The sequence below is a fragment of the Brassica oleracea genome, chromosome C9 (genome assembly GCF_000695525.1).
Source record: "Brassica oleracea var. oleracea cultivar TO1000 chromosome C9, BOL, whole genome shotgun sequence".
Taxonomy (NCBI): Eukaryota; Viridiplantae; Streptophyta; class Magnoliopsida; order Brassicales; family Brassicaceae; genus Brassica; species Brassica oleracea.
In genome coordinates, this window is record NC_027756.1 from 46,226,144 (window position 1) to 46,239,848 (window position 13,705).

A 13,705-nucleotide genomic window follows, 5' to 3' on the forward strand; every position below is an offset into this window, starting at 1 on the left:
AGAGTCTAAAGTGGGGACAGGTAAAGCTCATATGTTATACCATTTGAATCAAATCTCATAGGTAAGATTTTTGCTTGAGTCGATTTAGTTTACAACAATATTTTTGTTTTAAAAGTAGATTATTGTATGATAATTTTAAGCAATCTGCAGGATATTACTGAAGAAAACAAAGGAACCAGAAGCTGATGTCCACACCTTACCTTACACAGTCCTTTCTGATACCGCAGGAAGATGACATTTTAACAAGGAACCAGGTCGAGATTTTCATGTGCTGGAGTCGGACCAAACAAATTTTTATTTGGCCTTAAAAGGATTTTCATGTGCTGGAGTCCGACCAAACAAATTTTTATTTGGCCTTAAAAGTCTTTAGGTTGAATAAGAACACTGTTTGTTATACTTTGCGGTTACTTTTTAAGATTAGTAATATGCCCGATCTCTCTTTCTTTGAAGATGTGGTTACATGTACACCATCACATTGAACATATCATTTAAAGATCAGGTGTTCTTAACACACTAACGCTTTGTTCATTTAAAGAGCAGTTATATCTTCTTATAATATAACTTTCTAGGTTTTGTTGTTTCACTCTCTCGTATTTAGTCTCTTTTTCAATGTGGGTGAAATCAAATGGTTCTGGGAACAACAATACGATCAGGACTTTTCTTACTCTGGTGTTCAAGTCCCTGATGCAATAGCTAAAAGAGAGTTTATTCGCTTTTGATCTATCATGTATATTACACGGCCCGCATGGTCACTACAATGTTTAAGAAATCGCAAATCTACACCGTTATTAAAAATACTACAAAACGACATCCACCGTGTCCAAGTACAAGCAAAAAAGACCCACCTCAGTCCATAAGAGCTTTTTTACAATTAGCCACTCCAACACTTTAACTTATAATATAAACATTAATGTGCAATAATTAGTATTCACAAAAAATAACAAAAATAACTAACAACCCAATTACTTACTGTTTCAGCCAAGTAAAACAAATATTAAAAACAATCAAATGTAGCCATTAGCATTTTTCGTATATTTATTTTATTAATAATAAAAAATAATAATTAAACTTAATGTTATTTTAATTGATAATAAAATTATATTTTCAAACAATTTAAGATATTTTATAATTTTCATTACAATAAATTCACACTTTTAACTTTTTAACCATATATATTGACAATACATCAAATGCTTCATAAATTATCTCTATAGCTAATAATACATCAAATGGTATGGTTTTATGTTATTTTTTTTTTGTTTAGTCTAAATTTTGGTGGTTAAAAAAGGAAAACAGTTGCGGAATTCATTATTTGAAAAGGATAACAGTTGCGGAATTCATTATTTTGGAAAACAAATTTGATATGAGTTTAAGTTTTAAGAAACATAAAAAAAAACATAAATATATTTTCTCAAATATAATAATACAAAATATATAACCTAACATGTAATTTATAAATATTAAACAGTAACAATTAAATCATTTTTATACTACTTGCTTATTTAAAAATAATAATAAATTGGCTTTTCTTTTTAGAATTGTTTAAATTATAAGATTTAAGAAGACATGTATTAAAAACCTATTAAATTCAAGAAAAGCAAATATTATGAACAAAGTAAAATATTTATATTGTTATGAGTTGTTTTAATACATAAACTAATATATAATTTCTAGAAAAAAGGAAATAGTAAAATTTATTGTAAAAATAGTAAAAATTATAATTTAAAATAATTTAAAATTTTCATTTAATTTTTAAATATAATTATATTATTTCGTTTATTTGCTTACCCACCCGTAGGGCGGGTCCGACCCTAGTAATATATAAATGAATAACATCAGTCTAATCAATACTACAATTATATTTTTAAGCTGATAGATCTTTTTAAGAATTGGAAAGTTTTTCTTGGACTTTGACAAATATGCCCATCCATATTTATAGAATCCGTATAATTTTTATAGATTGTCATGGATTTTCATAGTTTCATGTTATTTTTTTTTGTTAATGTCTATGTAAAGTAATTGTATAAGAACATTAATTATTCTAGAAATTTTTTATATAACTAGAATGTGAATGATGTGTTGGAAAGTATATGTAAACGCTAACGGTGAGATATGTCAGTAAAACAATTTCTATGGTATTAGCTTTTTGAAAGACATGGATTTTATCATTTAGATGTGTTATAATGTCATCTTTTAGAAGGTGTTATTGGTTTATGTATTTTAGTGGATTTGAACATCTAAGCCAAATTCAGTGTTGTTGGCTCTAGGGTTTTAGAATTTATATTCAAATCCACTGTTATTGATTCCATGATTTATAAACATATTTTAAAATCAAAGGTTATTCAATAGTAAAGATTTTCTTATGGATTTGAGTAGATTTTTAGTGTTCTTAAGGAAAAAATACAAAGGAACAAATCTTGTGCTAAACCATGTTATTTTGATTGGGTTTGTATTATTATCATTTTCAGTTCTTACGTTTGGACAAATTTTAAGCTTTATCACGGAACAACAAGCATCTCTTATGACGTTTTCTTGGGCAGCAGAGGCGATGTTAGGTGGTGTTATTCATTATAGATATTAAATTCTAACACAACAGATTTAAAATATGCAATATTTTAAATGATCCATTAATGATTTCTAATTTTTTTTGTTACAATCAATACCAACGATTTAAAAGCAGATAAGATTTAAATTATTTATTTTTGATTTATCAATTCAAGTATGTCAGATATTAGAATGATTTACTACTGATTTGAATATATATAGCAATATATTTATAAAGTATATAAAATGTTGAAATCTGATGAATACATACATTTTCCTGTTGCAGGAGAAAACTAGAGGATGAAAAATACAACTATGAGAAAATGAAAAAAAAGTCAAGAAATAACAAAGGAATTCTGGTTAATAGAGAAATGAAAAAAAATTCTTCACCATGAGAATACTCACAATTTTTTTTAGAAGAAGAAGAAATTGTGAAAGAAAGCATAAAACAATATCAAAGTTTGAGTAAAGAAAACACACGTAAATGTGAGTTGATAATTTTGAGAGTTGATTTTTCAACTGAAAATCTTTGGGTAAAGCTTGGATTTTGATTACCAAAATTTACTCACAAAAATAATATCAAAATCATTCAATATATTTACAACTCCTTTTACAAAGAAATTCAATCCATCTATGAATAACACTAGATTTTAACTTATCATTTCAAGTCGTACATTGAATAAAAATAGATTTAAACTCTTTTAATGTTAATATTATAAATACAAGAACCAATAACACTAGATTTAAATTCTTGGAATGAAAATATTTTAAATACAAGAATACATAACACTAGATTTATAAAAAGAATTAAAATCAACTAATGAATAACACTAGATTGTCCTTATATTTCAACTCTATTCAAATCTATCAATGAATAGCACCTCCTTAGATTTGAAGATGAAGGGTGTAATAATGGAATGCTCAACGCCTGTACTTTGGGATCTTCTCAATCTACGTGACAAGGCTTCAGTTCTGCATAACTGGATTTTGAGAACGTGTAATATCTTGAATTTGTTGCAGGTCACTTCCCTAAGTTGGGTACCTATGGAATGTAATACTGTAGCCGAGATATTGCAGAAAGTTATAGGAGGGATCACTGTATCGAATTGGATATGTTGCAAACAAGGGCACATCATGGCTAGCAAATCACATCTTACAAGAAGCTTCAGCTTCAAATTAATTTGTGAAGGTTGCTGGAGGTTATGAGTTTGCTATCTATTACATACAAGACGGGTCTTTCTCTCTTGGTCGCTTTAAGCAGTGTTGGTCGCATTTTATTTCTCATTTTTGTATCTCTTTCACAAGGTGTTGAACTTGGAATTTGAATTCATAAATAACAAAATAATAATAATGCTGGTTCGATTTGCTATAATAAACATGTGCATGATAACTTTTCAATTTGTCAATATCTTATAGAGATATCTATTCGGTCAACATCTTGACCTATGTTAAATTATACTTGGCTAATATATGAATAGGCTTAGGAAGATACCCGATAAAATCTAGCTAATTCATGGTGCTAACTCAATGCCTAACTCGTTAATAGCTTTATAACAAGTTCTCCGGACCCAAGCATCTTCTTTCCTAAACTCGTATTAGATCTTTGGTCTACTTACAAATCCATTTGATTGATTTATAGCAATACATTTATTTTTATTTTTGAAATTCATATCAATGATTCTCAAATCCACACTTGTTTGATTTGAAAATCATTGGATTTTATGGAAGATTTCAAAATCTAAGTAGGATTTATAAATCCATTAAATTACTAGAACTAATAATCTCTTTTCTTAGGGAGTTAGTGAAAGAGTAAAATTTAAAGATTTGAAAAACCTAAAGATTCTATTGTTATTGGTTTAGTGATTCTCAAATTTGTTATCAAATCTTTTGTTGTTAGTGTGATAATTTATAATTTTCCTTAAATTCTTAGGCATCTGGTGTGCAGATATTGTAATTCATTAAAATCTTTTATTATTCAAAAAATGAGCATTTCCAGATTTAGTAATTTTATTAAACTTTTGTGTTGTTAAAACAATGATTCTTTACATTTTAATTCATCAATCATTACTTTTAAAATAATAAAAGAAGGTAAAGACGTGTGAGAACAGACTTGTTGCTCGTTTCTTTACTTCTATCGACAATTTTTTTTCTTTTTACAGAGGCAACCTTGGTTATCGTATAGCTCATAAAGCGCAGACTCAACTCAACCAGACAGTAAATGAAGAAGAAGCTGTTAAATGTAATCCATAGTGCTACGATAGCTTTACTGCATACCCTCTCTTCAGCTAGAGAAAGTGAGTAAACTTCCTTTTGTTTTCACCTCATTATTTATTTATTTTTTGCATAGTCCTTAAAACAATTTATCTTTTTATCTTCAGTTAAATTATATTTTTTCCATTTTTTCTTTCTATTGAGAATTTGATTATTGAAATCTGAATTGAAAGAAATCTATAAGTTGCATAAAGCTGTAATGATCTTATGGATTCTTGGGCAATGTTAGTATACCAATATACAACTCACACAACATTAAAGTTTGACCGGTATCACAACCATAACCACAATAAAAATTAAATATTCAAATCTGTATAAGAGTATCTACAATGGTTGAGGTGTTTCAATACCCTAATTTTCTCTTTTTAACATCCACATCATCATCTCTCTCTTCCACCTAGTTATTCAACACCCATTTTATTTTTAAGCTCCTCAATGGTTTTGTTTAATAAAATTCAACACCCTACCCTTTCATTTTTTATTAAATTTTCAATAGATAATATTAACTAATTTAAAATAAATTTTTAATCAATCTTAAACAAATTTAAATTATTTTTAAAATGTTAAAATTGATAAGTGTTGAAAATTTAATAATTAATAAAATTTCGAATGCTGAAAAACAAAAAAAAGTTTATTTAAATAAACAAGTATTTAACAAATATAACAAAAAAATATAATTTTTTTCTGTGTCCAAATCAAATGAACCAAATTTCTAATTATGGAGCATAAAAATAATAAATTTTGGTATAATTTATATTTTCTAAAAACTTTGTTTTTATAAAGTAATTGATCTAAAATAATAAGTTAGAAATGAAAAAAATTGACAGATTTCATCAACCAATAAAATGCTTATAATCATCCATTTCACCAAATGTGGTCCCCATTTTTCTTTGTTTCAACCCGTTGAAATAATTCAAAACAATGTAAGTCACATCACTTTTCACTTTCAACATCCTCACTCATTCAACTGTTGAATAATTTTTTCAACACCTTCATTGCACATGGTCTAAGTGTTTACATGTATGTAGTATGTACACGGTAGATCGAACTCTAAAATGACACCTAATATACAATAATCTAATAAAACAATTTAGCCGTAAGGACCATTATCAAGATAATTTCACTTCCTACCCTTTCATTTTTTCAGAGGTTGAGCTGCTCTTTCCCCTCGTTAAGCATGCAGCCAATGGGTTTGGTGTTCCTTTATATGGTGATCTTGTTGACAGTTCAAACACCATTTGTCCTATGGATGGTAAGCCCACATAACTATATTCTACAACAGATGTAGAAGTTATATTTGATATAGAGAATATTAAGGCATAGAATATTTTGAAAAGAAGAAAATGTTACCGTATGATCCAATGTTTCCTCTGTAAAAAAAAGTTGAAGATGAATGCAAAGAATATTTTTTTATGTAACGATATCACTGGGTATTATCACTCAAGTAAATATGAAAAAATGCTTTTACAAAAAACTAAATAAATTTATTTGTTTGTTTTGTAATTTGTAAGGCATATATAAAGTAAATTATCTAAATCTAATCTTATATGAAATGAGATTGAACTTGTTGAACTAAATAACAGAGACAATCATACTTACTTAATCACATATTCTTTTCTCATTTTTTTGTCCAACTTATTCATATATCTTTTGCCACAAATTTAAGATTGTAGTAAATTTGTACCACAAAGTTACACTCACAATTATATCACATTATATACCACAAATGCCAAAATTATTTTTATCATTTAATAGGCTTTCTCAATGGTATATCAATTATAAACTTGTTTGACACAAATATGTTGGATAATGGTTACATATGATACAATTATTTGGTCAACTATTCTACAATACATCATTCACATATAAGGAGTTGTTAGAGTTTGAAGAAATGACATCTAGAGTGTAGATCATCAAGCATGAACATGAGAAGATGAAAGACTCCATCAATTTTTTTCAGCTTGTAATCTATATCTAAAATACAATCATCTATTTCTATTTTTCTCTAGTGACTTGTGGTTTTAATATGTTGATCGTATCAATCACTTACATATATCACACAAAGTCTAGTGAGCAGAGTAATGAAATGATTTGATCAGGTGTACTTAGTAGATTATATGTTAGTTTGATGTCATTGTTTTTCTTTAATTGTATTAACGAGTGCTAAATTTCAAGAAATTGATATGTCAACTGTAATTATTTCACGAAAAGGATTAGTTGTAGAATTTTTCTTATAAGTTTCAAGACTTCTTTTTATAAATAAAATCTCTTATATGCACAACATTCATTCATCTACTAATAATAGCAATCTCATTTAATTCCAAAGGTTGTGAGTCTCACTTATGTTGAAAAGTTGTGTCCTTTCTAAAAGATGTCAAAATTGTGTTTTTTATAAAAGTTCAATGTTGAAAGATTGTGTCTTTTCTAAAAATTGTTTAAATAGTTGTGTTTTTTTTCTTATGATGTAAATACTCAAAAATGTCTTTGTACAATTCTTTGTTTTATGAGATCTGTGTATGTTAGGGTAATGAATTATGTTGTGTCATTTTTTGCTGTTGTAAAAGAAAAAAATCATAAGTTGTGACTATTCATATAAGTATCTTTTAAAAATGAAAAGTTGTGACTATTCTTATAAGTATCTTTTTAAAACAAATACCTTTAAATTGGGAGAATGCGACTATTCAAATTGAAGAGTTATGACTATTCAAATAGATTTTTAAAATCTATAAATAGTATGTGCCATGCATTTCTCAAAATAAAATTTTCACTATTGATTTTTAATTTTCGTTGCATATTTTATCCGAGACAAATTACATTTCTTATTAATCTTTTGTGGTCAAAATTTCCGTGAATTTTTTTGGTTATAATTAATTGCACAAAAAAAAATTGTGAAGACAAAGCTTGGAAATATATTTTGATGTTACCGCTATTATGAAATTTAGATCACTTAATTAGCACCCTTTTACAAAACACCTTTTAAATCTATATATATAAAGTTGACTTTTTACCTTCTTCTGAAAAGTGACGGGGGCTTTTGCGACACGTGTCATCCACGTATTTTTTCCATTTTAGGTCCTTATTCTTTTAGATTATTGCAATTTGGCCAAATACTTTCTAATTGTGCACTATCTAATCCTTTTTGCACTGACTATTATCGTATGAAGTTTGATAATCTATTTTATTGTTTACAAAAATTCATTATGAATAAATAAATAAATAAAATAATAGAAATAAATTTTACATATTTAATTTATTCATAATTAAAAATAACATAACTATTATCGTACGAAGTTTGATAATCTATTTTATTGTTTACTAAAATTCAATATGAACAAATATATAAATAAAATAATAGAAATAAATTTTACATATTTAATTTATTCATAACTAAAAATAACATAATTTTTGTCAATTGTTTTAATTTTTTACCATTTTCGACTATTTAATTTACAAATTATATATTTATTTAACTATTAAAAATATAAAATTACCAAACTAGTAAAAACAATTAGAATGCAATACATAATCTAAACATAAAACTTCCACAATCACAAAGAAAAAACAAAATTCCATAGTAATACTAACTCAATAAAAGTTTGGAGTTGAAAAAATATCAACAAAGACAACTAATCTATCTCATCTTACCATAGAATGTCTTGGCAAGAACAAGCAGATGTCAGAATAAAGGTATAAATATAAAATATGAGATAAAACAATCCTTGGAACACAAAGGATCGCGATCAAGCACCTGCGCAAAAAAACCAAAAAAGCGGGCCAGAGAAAGAATAATCATCGGAAGAACAAAGTCACCACAAAACAAAAAGACGCATGTCTGAAGCACCGACATCACAACCACCAGCTAATAGATAAGAAGCACCTCACAAACTAAACAAGTACATACAAGACGCCCATGACAGCAAAGAACCACAAAACTCTGAATAGAAGAAACTAAAGCTGCAAAAGACTAGCTCCGCACACCTACACCAATGGAAGCATGAGAAGAATATAAACAACATGATTGTTGGAGAATGGAAGCCAACCACCGAGAAACCAAAGCTTAAGCTTGAGACTATAAACAACCTTCCAAGCGCACAAAGCATACACAGAGAAAAATACTATCCAAACCTGGAGTAGCAAATATGGCGAAAGGGAGAGCCACCAGAGACGTGATCAGCGATGAAAGGTGCAACAAGATGAGAGAACAAAGAGATAAAAAGAGACAAAACTAAATCAACGAACCGTGGAGCCATTCTCGAGCTATGAAAAAAGTACATAGAAGTTAGATCACCAAAAACCAGATCTTAAAAACCAAGACGAGCAGAGACTATCGATGGCAAACCAGCGACGAGGAAAACAACATAAATGACAACTAAACTCTGACCCAACCCAACGAGATGTAGTTTCTAACCTTAGCCAAAATCGAAAGAAAAAAACGGTCAATATTGACCGAAATAACATACAACGCCGTAAGAAACAACCACACAACATGGAACTAATATGCATGATCTATAGCAAATACCAGATAATCTCACAGAAAAAGAAGGTGAGGAAAACAAGAGCACAGTGGTGAACCTTTTCCCAGTGATGGTAAGAAGCACTGCACACCGAAGAGGTAAACGAAATAGATAGATGGTGACGGCTCAAGGTCAAAATATGGGGGAAAGTGCAAAAATCATCTAGAAAGAGAAATGTTCAAAAATGTGAAAAACTGAAATACAATTTGACGCTCTTAATCTTAGAATCAACAAATGCTTAAAGACAAAGTTATTGAAATTCAGTATGTTTTACATCAGAAACTCATTTCACCACTAACAAGTAGTATTATACATACAACAACACATTGTTAAAGAGACAAACACATAATATTTTAACTTATTAGCTGCTACTACATACCATAATAAAACATCAAATAATCATATTCACAATAAATACTAACCACATAATCATATCATCCAAAAATAATATTTAAGAACAATAAAACAATATTCCGCGCGAAGCGTGGACACCCTCCTAGTCATTATATAAACCGCGACTTATAACCACCGTAACATCTATTTCTTATTTTCCTCACATCAAACCATAACCATTACATCATCTTCTTAGTTTTCTTCGAAATAAATATTGTTGTAACCGCTATTTTTTTGTATTTTAAATCCCTTAATTATCACCCTTTCACAAAACACCTTTTAAATCAATATATAAACCGTGACTTTTAACCACCGTAACATCATCTTCTTTTATTCCTCAAATGAAACCATAACTGCTACTTCTTCTCTACTTCACAGACTCAATTGTTTTCCACCGCTCAAGCTTTTGGCATTTTATGGTATGAAATTATTCTTCTTCTTTACATACTTTTCTCACTAATTCTTTAATCGTATTTTAAAAATAGTGATTGTCGAAAAATTAGAATATTCTTCTCATTTCTGTACACCACTGATTGTTTATGTTATATTTACGTTAATATTGTTTAATAATTAGTAATGAATTTCTTTTATGAATCATGCCTCTAATAAAACGTCTTGGTTTTTCCAATTTAGTATATAACAATTTTTTTAACCAAAGTTTGTCTTTGGAATTTTTCAGATTCACTCCTCCTTACAAAATGAGTCAAAACATTTCCTCATTTGAGATTACGAATAAAGTATCATCAAGTGAAAATCGTGGTTTGGTAATCATACAATCCAAGATTTACAAAAATTTCTCGACAACACCATCTATGAATTCATTTCATTTTAAACAGTGTGACTTTATATTTGAAGATGCTTCTGTTGACAAAGCAAACTTTTATGTGTCATTATTAAATGAGGGGGTTGAAATAGTCAGACGCTTGTAGGATTTTAAGCCGTCTTGTAACTCTAACCTAAGATCTAACATCATTTCCGAATTACTCTATCTTGAAGAATGTTATATTGTACTTATCTCTTTACATTTTAGAAGTTGCTTCTACTATGACAGAAGAACAAGCTATTCAAGAGTCATTTCCAATAAACATATATTTTTCACCTAGTTTTTCAACACTCATTTTATTTTTAAGCTCTTCAATGGTTTTGTTTAATAAAATTCAACACCCTACCCTTTCATTTTTTTATTAAATTTTCAATAAATAATATTAACTAATTTAAAATAGATTTTTAATCAATCTTTAAAAAATTTAAATTATTTTTAAAATGTTAAAATTGATAAGTGTTCAAAATTTAATAATTAATAAAATTTCGAATGCTGGAAAACAAAAAAAAAAGTTTATTTAAATAAACAAGTATTTAACAAATATAACAAAATATAATTTTTTTCTGTGACCATATCAAATGAACCAAATTTCTAATTATGGAGCATAAAAAATAATAAATTTTGGTATAATTTATATTTTCTAAAAACTTTGTTTTTATAAAATAATTGATCTAAAATAATAAGTTAGAAATGAAAAAAGTTGGCAGATTTCATCAACCAATAAAATACTTATAATTATCCATGTCACCAAATATGGTCCCCATTTTTCTTTGTTTCAACCCGTTGAAATAATTCAACACAATGTAGCCACGTCACTTTTTTTCACTTTCAACATTCTCATTGCACTCATTCAACTGTTGAATATTTTTTTCAACACCTTCATTGCACATGGTCTAAGTATTTACATGTATGTAGTATGTACACGGTAGATCAAACTCTAAAATAACACATAATATACAATAATCTAATAAAACAATTTAGCCGTAAGGATCATTATCAAGATAATTTCACTTCTTATCCTTTCATTTTTTCAGAGGTTGGGTTGCTCTTTCCCCTTGTTAAGCATGCAGCCAGTGGGTTTGGGGTTCTTTTATATGCTGATCTTGTTGACAGTTCAAACATCATTTGTCCTATAGATGGTAAGCCCACATAACTATATTCTACAAAAGATGTAGAGGTTATATTTGATATTGAGAATATTAAGGCAGAGAATATTTTGAAAAGAATAAAATGTCATCGTACGATCCAATGTTTCCTCTGTAAAAGAAAGTTGAAGATGAATGCAAAGAATATTTTGTTATGTAACGATATCACCGGGTATTATCACTCAAGTAAATATGAAAAAATGCTTTTACAAAAAACTAAATAAATTTATTTGTTTTTTTGTAATTTGTAAGGCATATATAAAGTAAATTATCTAAATCTAATTTTATATGAAATGAGATTGAAATTGTTGAACTAAATAACAGAGACAATCATACTTACTTAATCACATATTCTTTTCTCATTTTTTGCCCAACTTATTCATATATCATTTGTCACAAATTTAAAATTGTAGTGAATTTGTATCACAAAGTTACACTCACAATTATATCACATTATATACCACAAATGCTAAAATTATTTTATCATTTAATAGGCTTTATCAATGGTATATTGATTATAAACTTGTTTGACACAAATATGTTGGATAATGGTTACATATGATACAATTATTTGGTCAACTATTCTACAATACATCATTCACATATAAGGAGTTGTTAGAGTTTGAAGAAATGACATCTAGAGTGTAGATCATCAAGCATGAACATGAGAAGATGAAAGACTCCATCAATTTTTTTCAGCTTGTAATCTATATCTAAAATACAATCATCTATTTCTATTTTTCTCTAGTGACTTGTGGTTTTAATATGTTGTCGTATCAATCACTTACATATATCACACAAAGTCTAGTTATCAGAGTAATGAAATGATCTGATCATGTGCACTTAGTAGATTATAGGTTAGTTTGATGTCATTGTTGTTCTTTAATTGTATTAACGAATGCTAAATTTCAAGAAATTGATATGTCAAATGTAATTATTTCACGAAAAGGATTAGTTGTAGAATTTTTCTTATAAGTTTCAAGACTTCTTTTTATAAATAAAATCTCTTATATGCACAACATTCATTCATCTACTAATAATAGCAATCTCATTTAATTCCAAAGGTTGTGAGTCTCACTTATGTTGAAAAGTTGTGTCCTTTCTAAAAGATGTCAAAAGTTGTGTCTTTTATAAAAGTTCAATGTTGAAAGGTTGTGTCTTTTCTAAAAATTGTTTAAATAGTTGTGTTTTTTTTCTTATGATGTAAATACTCAAAAATGTCTTTGTACAATTCTTTGTTTTATGAGATGTGTATATGTTAGTGTAATGAATTATGTTGTGTCATTTTTTGCTGTTGTAAAAGAAAAAATTCATAAGTTGTGACTATTCATATAAGTATCTTTTAAAAGTGAAAAATTGTGACTATTCTTATAAGTATCTTTTAAAAATAACTACCTTTAAATTGGGAGAATGCGACTATTCAAATTGAAGAGTTGTGACTATTCAAATAAATTTTTAAAATCTATAAATAGTCTCTACCATGCATATCTCAAAATAAAATTTTCACTATTGATTTTTTTAATTTTGTTGCATATTTTATCCGAGACAAACTACATTTTTTATTAATCTTTTGTGGTCAGAATTTCCGTGAAGTTTTTTTGGTTATAATTAATTGCATAAATAAAAAATTGTGAAGACAAAGCTTGGAAATATATTTTGATGTAACCGCTATTTTGAAATTTAGATCACTTAATTAGCACCCTTTTACAAAACACTTTAAATCATTATATAAACCGCGACTTATAACCACCGTAACATCTACTTCTTATTTTCCTCACATCAAACCATAACCATTACATCATCTTCTTAGTTCTCTTCGACATAAATATTGCTGTAACCACTATTTTTTTTGTATTTTAGATCCCTTAATTATCACCCTTTCACAAAATACTGACCACATAATCATATCATCCAAAAATCATATTTAAGAACAATAAAACAATATTCCGCGCGAAGAGTGGACACCCACCTAGTCATTATATAAACCGCGACTTATAACCACCGTAACATCTACT